Source organism: Pongo abelii, chromosome 8 (assembly GCF_028885655.2).
Source record: "Pongo abelii isolate AG06213 chromosome 8, NHGRI_mPonAbe1-v2.0_pri, whole genome shotgun sequence".
Classification (NCBI taxonomy): Eukaryota; Metazoa; Chordata; class Mammalia; order Primates; family Hominidae; genus Pongo; species Pongo abelii.
In genome coordinates, this window is record NC_071993.2 from 49418479 (window position 1) to 49429256 (window position 10778).

General features: G+C 45.6%; 1 long non-coding RNA gene across 1 annotated transcript; it reads right to left on the minus strand.

Annotated features, from left to right (window-relative positions):
- Positions 1-250: 250 nt before the first annotated feature.
- Positions 251-4676, minus strand: LOC129048446 (uncharacterized). Its single transcript, XR_008510786.2, has 3 exons — positions 4244-4676; positions 2239-2369; positions 251-472 (listed from the first exon to the last, which is right to left on the minus strand). It is a non-coding gene; the product is annotated as an uncharacterized LOC129048446 (long non-coding RNA).
- Positions 4677-10778: the final 6102 nt, after the last annotated feature.

Below are 10778 nucleotides of genomic sequence, written 5' to 3' on the forward strand. Positions count from 1 at the left end.
AGGGGAACCGTGTTTTAAGATCCCTTCCGCCCAGAGGTCTGACGGTGTTCTTTTTTAAAATATCCAATTTTTCTACACTTGACATTGTGTAATTGACATTGTGGACCTCCCAAGTAGAAAGCAATTAAGCACCAGCAGTAGAACAAAAGTTTGTCTTAAGACCACGTGATTAAGCAAGTTAGTTAGATAAACTCCCTACACTCCTTTGTTTCTACTCTAATTTATTTAACTAAAGATAAAGGGACTAGGCTGCCTTCAGCCAGATTTATTACAGAAGTTATGCAAACTCTCAGGCCTTCCAAGAGAGTTTGTGGCTATTATAACTAAAATTTTTCCCACAAGCCTGACTGAACCCCCACATCTCCCCCTTTTTTGTTTTCTGCATCAGGTCTTTTGCATTGGAGAATGCAGATGTGTGCAGCAGCAGGTTTGTCAGGCATGGCAGTCATTGCTCTTATTCCAGTTTTGCATCCTAGAATTAGCAAATAACATAAAACAATCATGAGTACAATTTGCAACATTCAGTTCCAGTCAGAGTGACCTCCAGGAGTGGGGGTCTAACCAGGAGAGATGATTTTGCACACCTTTCCATATGGCTGTTTGTTGGCTGTGTAGATCTATGGTGTGAAGGGATTCTAAAATTTTTGTTTTAAGTTGCTTTATGTCTGCTGTTAAACTGTCATGAAAGGTTCCCCAGAGGTGTTGTTTCACCTCATCTCAACTATGTATAGATTGATTCTATGGTAGAGAAGCGACACAGATATGTTTATGCTCCCAGTCACAGTTTAACTGCTGTCGGAATGCCCGTGCATCTTGTCGCTCCCCCACGTATTCTAAAGCAGCCTCGTGGGCTTGCAGAATGCAAGAATTTTTTTATCTATACCTTGCTGTAAGAGAAGTTCATTAGACACATTTTTGGCCAGATTATCTACAAAGGCAGCTGTTTGTACTGACCCAGTAATAGATGCAAGAGCAATGTGAGCAGTTGCCAGGATGACTATGGCTGAGACTATAAAAGCGATAAGTGTAACTATGAATCTTTTGTGTCTGACGTGGGATAGGGTACGTTCTACGTTCTAAGGTGGCAAGGACAGAGGAACCTTGCCAATCATGAGTCAGATTGACTGGTAGGAATGCCTCAGATTGTCTCCTTAATATCATGACACTAGTAATTTTTAAATTAGATATATTGTGGTGATACGTGAGGCAAACCAAGCCTGTCCCTGCACCCGGCTCACAAACGTGGAGTTTTGAGGTATAATGGAAATGTTAGTTCCCATAAGGAAAACATATGGATGGGTAGAGCAAATCAGGCACTGATCAGTGTGATTATGAATAAAGGTTATGGTATAGTTGCGACTGGATTTATGACATGTCCCATGCCAGGTGTTAAGGGAGGTGCTAAGATGTCCCAGGTGCCATAAGTTTCATTGGGGTGGCATGGACTTTACTTAGGGTCTGGGATATCCCATCCCCCCATCGGCCCAAATTATAGGGGAACGCGACGTGGCTATGAAACTGTGATTGATGCTGTGATGGATGAAGACATTAGTAAGGCTGCCCTACAATCGGCCATGGGGGCACCAGTCTAAGATGTTATAATTGCCTAACTGGAGGCTATGGGCTTGTCTCCTGTGACAGACCTCCCAGCTAAAGTGGAATCCATTACTTTCCTGGCTTTGTTCTTTAGCACAGGAAGGAATGTTTGGGAAAGCGGTGTTGATTACATTGCCCAGTTTGAGGCTTCCTGCAGCTAAGAATGCTAAGGCATTTCCTTTACAGTGATGTAGCCATACTTGTTTTGGGGCAGGTACACAGTTAGGGTTAGAGCCTTTATAACTTACACACAGTGGGAGGATAGTGGAGTGATATGTAATGTTATCTGGCATCTTAGTCCAATGTGTGCCATTATTGCGGGACCTCACTGGGGGTAAATCTATTCCTCCTAACCAAGTAGTCACATTATTATAGGCTGGGAAGGGAGCGTCTGCCCAGGTGATAGGGCAAAAGAAAGGTAGGTCTAAGATATGAGTCCAATACAGTGTAGTAGCAGGTACAGATTGCAGACAAAGCGAGAGCATAGAAAGGATTAATACCCTATATGAGATGCAATGTACAACAGAGAGCATAGCAAGAAACAAATTATCTGGAGTAAATGGTGTTTGTGTCTGGAGCAGGATTCATTCAGCCTCCTGAGTTGTCCTCTTCAGCATCCCCCAGGTAACATCCGGGACTCACGTCATCCACGGAAGCCACATTGTCCAGGGCTGTGGGTCTTGCAGGGTTAACTCCTTTATTTCTGGTACTGGATTCGGTCCTAGCTACACCATGGTATGGTTTGATGATTCATGCTGGAATCCAAAGAGGACCTGAGGGGGTGTGGACACAAGCATACCCTCTTCTCCATGTTAATAATTCATTTGGACCACACCATTCATTACTGTTCACGTCTTTCCATAAAACTGCAGGTTTTATGCCTTGAGAGGTTTTATCAAAGTGCTTTTCTATAGCTGATTGAATGAAATTTTTAAAATTAAGGGTAAATAAGGCTTGTGCCAATAGAGTTGCAGGGTCTTTACCCATACTCCCCCTTTTTAGTTTTTTGAGCATATTTTTAACAGTGGAGTGGGCACATTCTACTATTGCTTGTCTTTGGGGGTTATATGGGATGCCTGTGGAATGTTGGATATTCCACGTGTGACAAAATTGTTGAAATTGTGAGGTGGCATAAGCCGGACCATTATCAGTCTTAATTTTTGTGGGTTGCCTTATAAATGTAATAGTTAAAAGATGTTTAATGACATATCGAGTGGACTCTCTAAGCAGAGCATGTGCACTAACTAAATGAGTGTTGGTATCAATGGATACATGCACATATCTTAGTTTTTTAAATTTAGGGATGTATGTAACATCTGTTTGCTATAACTGATTAGGTTCTAGTTCTCTAGGATTAACACCTGTTGAAGGAGGGGACGTGCTTGTGAGCTGGCCATCTGGGCATTGTAGGATAATTTGTTTAGCCAGTCTCTGTGTAAGTTGAAATTGTTTAGATAAGTTTGTCCAATTTTGGTGGAAAAATCTATGTGATTGGGTGGCTTGGTAAAGCAGTGATGTCATAACCTGAAGGTCTGCTTGTTCATTGCCATAAGCCAATGGGCCAGGCAGTGAGCTGTGGGCTTGAATGTGTGTAATAAAAATAGTATGTATACGTTGATCTAGCAATTGCTGCAGTCGAAGAAAAAGAGCACACAGGGCTGTCTCCAGAGTAGACTTAATTAGTGCTGTCTCAAGGTTCTGTAGTAAATACACAGAGTAAGCAAAATTACTAACTATATTGATGGGCTGAGTTGAAAAAGTTTCTAAGTCCGGTATCAGAGCCCTAATCTCAGCTCTCTGCTAGTAAACAGATTGAGTGATTGAATTTGGTCTCTACTAGACTGCCACATTTCTGTTTACTAGACCCATCAGTAAACAGTGTTAAAGCATCAGGTAGGGGGGAATGAACTATTTTCGCAGGTAAAATATTTACTAGACTTTTTGGGAATGACGAAAATGGGTGAATTTTAAGGGCTGTTAGACTACTACCCATAAAATGAATAATCTTGGAATCAGGAAATTTTTTTTCACTAGGGAGCAGAGCTTGATTTTAATTGCTCTTTAACTAACTCATGGGACTTTTGTAATTTCTCCCCCTTTAGAGGTTACTGTTTTGCTTAAATTGGATTTGGAGAGTCACGCTAGGGGTAGGAGAAAGAGAACAGTGGCCATTATCAGAAAGAGGTTTTTCAAATTCTTAAATTGTACTTAAATCTTAGCATAGAATTATACTTTGGGATGTCGCTCCTCTACAAGGAGCACTCGAAATTTTGCCATGGGCCGCCTGCGGAGCTGGAGAGCTGAGGAGGCGGGGCCTGGGGCAGCGGCAGCGTTGCGCTTGCAAAGGCGCCCCTTTTTTCTGTGCTGATTTTCGCCTGTGAGACTTCCTCCCCCGGCCCCGCTGGCTGATCAGACTTTCCCACGTGCCTCCTGCCCCGCCCTAACAGGCTAACTTTTCCGCGTTGGGCCTGGCTCTTTGTTGCAGCTGCCGCCCTCTGTACAGAGTTCCTGGGAGCACTTGCGGGCTTCGTTTCGCGAACTTCTGGCCGCGGAGCTTTCCCTTCTACTTAATGCTTGCTAGCTCGGCCGCCCCCCGCCCCGCCCCCGGGCTCGGGCCTCTAATGCCTTTTCTTAACCCCTTATGTACCTGATTCCCTTGCCGATCTTGCATTACGGACAGGCTAAGGGCTCTTCTAATGCCGCTTGCCTAAGACAAGGTCCCGTAGCTGGAGCATGTTTCTTGTCTTTTTTCCTACTTATGGGAGGAGGGGGCTCAGGTGAAACCTCCCTTTCCTCTTTGTTATTTTTCCGCGGTGATACTGGGGCTGAGGGAACACGAGGCGATAAGGCGGGTGACGGTTCCTCCTCCTTCCCCTTTTTAGGCTCTTGCCTGTATAATGGAACCAGGGCTGCTCTAATTAAAGCCCATAGCGTTAAAGCTGTTACTGGGACCTGTTTCCCTTGTGCATAATGTTGTTTAAGATTTCTCCCCACAGGCCGGGCACGGTGGCTCACGCCTATAATCCCAGCACCTTGGGAGATTGAGGTGGGCGGATCACCTGAGGTCAGGAGTTCGAGACCAGCCTGACCAATATGGAGAAATCCCGTCTCTGCTGAAAATACAAAATTAGCCGGGCGTGGTGGTACATGCCTGTAATCCCAGCTACTCGGGAGGCTGACGCAGGAGAATCGCTTGAACGTGGGAGGCAGAGGTTGTGATGAGCCGAGATTGTGCCATTGCACTCCAGCCTGGGCAACAAGAGTGAAACTCCATCTCAAATAAATAAATAAATAAATATTTCTCCCCACTTGTTCCCAGAGCTTCATGTTTAGTGTGCCTTTTTCAGGGAACCATGGGCTTCGGGATTCAACAGTTTGCATTAAGTCCCTTAATTGAGCCTGCAAAACTGATGGTCTGCTAGCCTTTAGCAACTGTTTCAACACTTTTATATACTGTTTCTGTTGAGCTGATAACTGTTGTCCCATGATGAAATCTCAGCATGAACAATCTCCCCCGAACTTGGAAATCCCAAGTGGGCACCAATGACTTACTGATTACTCACTGACCACGTGGTTCCTTTTTCACCTTCCTTTCTCAGGGTCCCTTCTGCTTCCTTCCCAGTGTTCATCACATGGGGGCACCGGCTGCGGGGTCTGTCCCGCACACTCTGACCCAAGGATGGATGAATAAATACACTGATACACAGATATTCTGCTTTGCCAGTCCAGCTGAGCGTCTGGGCAGCTTACAGACTCCATGCAGAGTGCTGTAAACAGTTGCCACTGCGGCCAGAACAGCTAGTGGAGACTCGCATTTATTCAGTAAAGATTAATTGACAAAGGCTTGAGTCAACACCACTAGAGGGTAATTGACATTGCGGACCTCCCAAGTAGAAAGCAATTAAGCACCCTCGGTATAACAAAGGTTTAACTAAAGGTAAGGGGACTAGGCTGCCTTCAGTCAGATTTATTACTGAAGTTATGCAAACTCTCAGGCCTTCCAAGAGGGTTTGTAGCTATTATAACTAAAATTTTTCCCACCAGCCTGACTGAACCACCACAACTGTCCACTACCATGACCAGGAGACACAGGCAGCTGATGGACATTTGAAACGTGGCTGGTCCAAATGGAAATGTGCTATGAGAGTAAAATACACACTGCATTTTGAATGCTTTGTAAGAAAAAAAAGGATGTGAAATGTCTGGTTAATAGCTGTTATATGGCTGGGTGCAGTGGCTCACACCTGTCATCTCAGCACTTTGGGAGGCTGAGGTGGGAGGATCACTTGAGACCAGGGGTTTGAGACCAGTCTGGGCAACAAACGGAGAGTCCATTTCTACAACAGCAACAAAAATATTAGCCAGGTGTGGTGGCACATGCCTGTGATCCCAGCTACTCTGGAGGCTGAGGCAGAGGTTGGGGAGGGGTGGCCAGCTTGTATTCCCCTATTTGTCCCCGCCCACATCCTGCTGATGGTCCATTTTACAGAGTGCGGATTGGTCCATTTTACAGAGTGCGGATTGGTCCATTTTACAGAGTGCTGATTGGTGCATTTACAGTCTTTTAGCTAGACACAGAGAGCTGATTGGTGCGTTTTTACAGAGTGCTCATTGGTGCATTTGCAATCCTCTAGCTAGACAGAAAAGTTATCCAAGTACCTGCTGGACCCAGAAAGTCCAGCTGGTTTCACCTGTCACTAGGAAAGCTGAGTGTGCATATGGGCTCCACACGCTGCTGGACTCTGTGGCCCCTAGGCACTCTGGGGCCACACTAGGAGCCCCCAGACAGGGCCCTTTGCTCCTGGTTGAGGGCGGGGTGTCACCCCATTCCCCACCTGGAGGGCTGCATCTCTAGTGTAGCCTGCCAGCCTGCAGTGCCATCACCCTAGCTTATGGTGATGATGAGGCTGAGGCTCCTGAAAGGTCTGTCAAGGGGCAGCAGAACCCCGCGCAGACCCAGCTACTGGGCCACGGAGCCTCCCCACTGGCCCTGCCAGCCACGCTGGAACCTCTCACCTGCGCCTGACCTGCTCCTGGGAGGGGGCTTCTTCACCTCCCTCCCGCATAAAATTCTTCCATTTTTGGCCAGGCATGGTGGCTCACGCCTGTAATCCCAGTACTTTGGGAGGCCGAGGCGGGTGGATTACCTGAGGTTAGGAGTTCGAGACCAGCCTGGCCAATATGGTGAAACCCCATCTCTACTAAAAATACAAAATTAGCTGGATGTGGTGGCGCATGCCTATAATCCCAGCCACTTGGGAGGCTGAGGCAGGAGAATCACTTGAACCTGGGAGGCGGAGGTTGCAGTGAGCAAATAATCGTGCCATTGCACTCCAGCCTGGGCAATGAGAGTAAAACTCTGTCTCAAAAAGAAGAGAAAAGAAACTGGGCCAGGCACGGTGGCTCATGCCTGTAATCCCAGCACTGTGGGAAGCCAAGGCGGGTGGATCACCTGAGGTTGGGAATTCGAGACCAGCCTGACCAACATGGAGAAACCTCATCTCTACTAAAAATACAAAATTAGCCGGGCGTGGTGGCACATGCCTGTAATCCCAGCTACTCGGGAGGCTGAGGCAGGAGAATCACTTGAACCCGGGAGGCGGAGGTTGTAGTGAGCCGAGATAGCACCATTGCACTCCAGCCTGGGCAACAAGAGTGAAACTCTGTCTCAAAAAAAAAAATTCATCCATTTTAGGTGTAAATCAATAATTTTTAGCTAATGCATGCAGTTGAGCAATGCTCACCACAATCCAGTTTTCAGGCACTTCCATCAGCCCCCGACCCCATCGTGACACCACTTTCCATCTCTGTGGATGTCCTTCTCTCAGCACTTGAGGCAAATGGAATCAGATCATATGTGGCCTTTTGCATTTGGCTTCTCTCACTTAGCATGACCTTTTAAAGGGGTGTCCATGCTGTGGCATATTTTTTTAATTGCAACTGATTTCTTCCTCTCAGAGAAGGCAGCTGCACCCATTCCTGAACTTGCAAGAGAGGTGTTTTAATTTCGGGGGCAGAATGCCCCTCTTCCTGCAGCCCATTCTGAACCTGCCCTCCCCTGCCCTGGTCAGCACACCTCCCCTTGTGCACCTGGAGATCGTCACACTCTTCAGATCTGATTCTGGAGAGGAAAGGAAATGTCGGCTCTGTGTCACTATTTTCAATGGAAAGACCGTGAGACATCTGCTCCCCAGCCCAGTCCCTTGTCCTGCACTGACGTCTCCAGGTGTGGCCCTGGGCATCTGCGTGCTTAAAATGCCCATGGTGGACAGAGTTGACAATGGAAACTCTGCTTTTTGCTTAACTCTTACATTCTCTCTTATTTTTTCAATTGAGAACTAATCTTTGAGTTAGAAATTATGACATTCCCAAGGTCTACTCCAATCTTTTTTTCGTGTTTATGTGTCACATGTGGCTTATTTAATAATTCTTTGGCAATTGTACATCTCAGTCTCACAATTGGCCTGATGGATTAACATTTTGTTTACTCAAATAATTGTGCTTGGATGATAAATTAGCCTGTTAACACTTCTTTCTTAGCAATATGCTCACTGACAATAGGCTTCTTACACATGGCTGTGTGCTCACTGCATGGATGGGATGGAATCCAAAGGTCCCGTCCTCCTGACCCAAGCAGCGCATGTGGTTTCCCAGTAATCTCTGTGACGCAAAACCTGAGAGAGGGAAAGGCCCACAACATGCAGTGTCCTGAGTGGACACTTTTCCAATTCTGTTTTGCCCTTTTTTGGTCAAGTAGTGTGTTTGCACATGCATAGAGAGAGGGAGAATGTGTGATACACACATGTATGCTATTTATGTACTGACACCAAGGGTATTAAACACATATTAACTATAGAAAAGCTGATGTTTGGAGCTCATCTTTCTGCCACTCGTGCTGCCTCTAGGATTCCCCTAGGGTACGGAGGTGGAAACAAACACTTTCCTGCTGTGGGAACAACCACGGTGTTGAGTGTGTCCCACCTCCTTTCCTAAAGCCAGCCTGGGTGTGCCCACAGGGGCAGGGGTCCCCGATGAAGGGCGAGCCTTGTGGTATGCCAGAGCAAAACGCAGGAGACAGCTGTTTCATTTGGTAGGTGTTCTCCATACATGATTACAACACCTGCAAACTGCAGCTAACTATGGCACAGTGATGTGCACATCTGATCCCGTGCTTGATTTTAAAGGGGATGCTCCTAAAGTCTTAAATGTGGCAGTTGCAAGTCTTGGTAGATAACCTTTAACAAGAAAAGGAAGTTCCCCTATAAATGTAGTTTGCAAAGAGGTTTTGTCTCTTTGTTTTTCTTTCATGCATCCACCAGATAGATCATGCTTTGAGGGCTTTTTTGTGGTACTTTAAAAGCACTGTACTCTGGTTTCTTGAGGTTTTTTTTAGGTTTTTTTGAGACAGAGCCTTGCTCTGTCACCCAGGCTGGAGTGATCTTGGCTAACTGCCACCTCCACCTCCTGGGTTCAAGCGATTCTCGTGCCTCAGCCTCCTGAGTAGCTGGGATTACAGGCATGCGCCATCATACCCCACTAATTTTTATATTTTCAGTAGAGACAGGGTTTTGCCATGTTGGCTGGGCTGGTCTTGAACTCTTGACCTCAAGTGATCTGCCTGCCTCCGCCTCCCAAAGTGCTGGGATTACAGGTGTGAGCCACTGTGCCCAGCAGCAATGCACTATGTTTATTTTTATGGTGGTTGTCCTTAAGATCCACACGTACATTTATTTACTTGTATTTGTTTCATAAATTTAACAGTTGTCTATTTCTTTTCTGCCACAGAAAGAATTTTACAAATTCTCAAGCCCCTCCCTTTGTCTCTCACCCCTGTATGTGCTCTGCCTCACTGGGAAGGTTTCATGTATACTTATGATGAGCAGGCTCACAGCGCTGTCTCTTAGCCTGGGTATTATGTAAAGAGACACCCATTCCTCTGAGAATGAAAAAAGAGGATTTCAGTATTTTGGTTTTCTTTTTTCTTTTTTTTTTTTTTTGAGACAGAGTCTCACTCTGTCACCCACGCTGGAGTGCAGTGGCGTGATCTTAGCTCACTGCAACCTCCATCTCCCAAGTTCAAGCAATTCTCCTGCCTCAGCCTCCTGAGTAGCTGGAATTATAGGCACCTGCCACCGCCCCTGGCCTTTTTTTTTTTTGAGAATGGGTCTTGCTCTGATGCCCAGGCTGGAGTTCAGTGGTGCGATCTCAACTCACTGTAACCTCTGCCTCCTGGGCTCAAGTGATCCTCCTGCCTCAGCCTCCCAAGTAGCCGGGACCAGAGGCATGCACCACCATGCTTGGCTAATTTTTCAATATTTTTGTAGAGATGGGGTCTCACTGTATTGCCCAGGCTGATCTTGAACTCCTGGGCTCAGGCAATCCTCTCGCCTCAGCCTCCCAAGGTGCTGGGATCACAGGCTGAGCCCTCGCCAGGCCTAAATGCACATTTCTAGCTCTGAGCTGTCTGTTGATGGTCTTTGCCATTTCCTTCTCATTTTCCTTTTTAGTGTCTGTTACGTAATACTTGTTGATTGTAGAAATTAGAAAAAACAAGGAAACTAGAAGGTAGAAAAAAGTGGCAGTCGCCTAAATTCCCAACATAGAGCCACATTACATGTTTCACTCTGTGGCCTTCCAGGTTTCTCTCAGATGTTCACCACATAGACCTGATGTGGAAATTGCCACACTGTAAATGGTGATGCTACATGTTCAGACATTGAGATGACCTCGTAAATTTCCTTCAGGTATTAACTTTAGGAAATGCTCCTTACATAATAAACCCCAATGCTCCAATGTTGACATGGAAAGGAGACATTCAGAGTAGAGGAACAGCTTTCATTGAAATCTTGATTTTGTTCTCAAATTAACCTTAGGGATGACATGATCCCTTCCAAACCAGCACAGACACGACTACAGTCCATTCTCCTCTGCTGGATGTAGCTTCAGGATTTTCCCATCTTTATTTCTTTTTAAAGTTTGAGAAACATAAAGATTTGCTTATGAGCTCTTAGATTATTTAAAATTATTTGTTGTGTTAACAGACACCAGAAAGGATAAGAAAAAATAAATTTTAATTCCTACAAATGGTTTTATATTAGGCGATTATTTTTTACTTCTTTAATTTGCTTACATCATACATAGAAAAACAATCATAGAACTCATCTGAAATACCTACTGTCAAC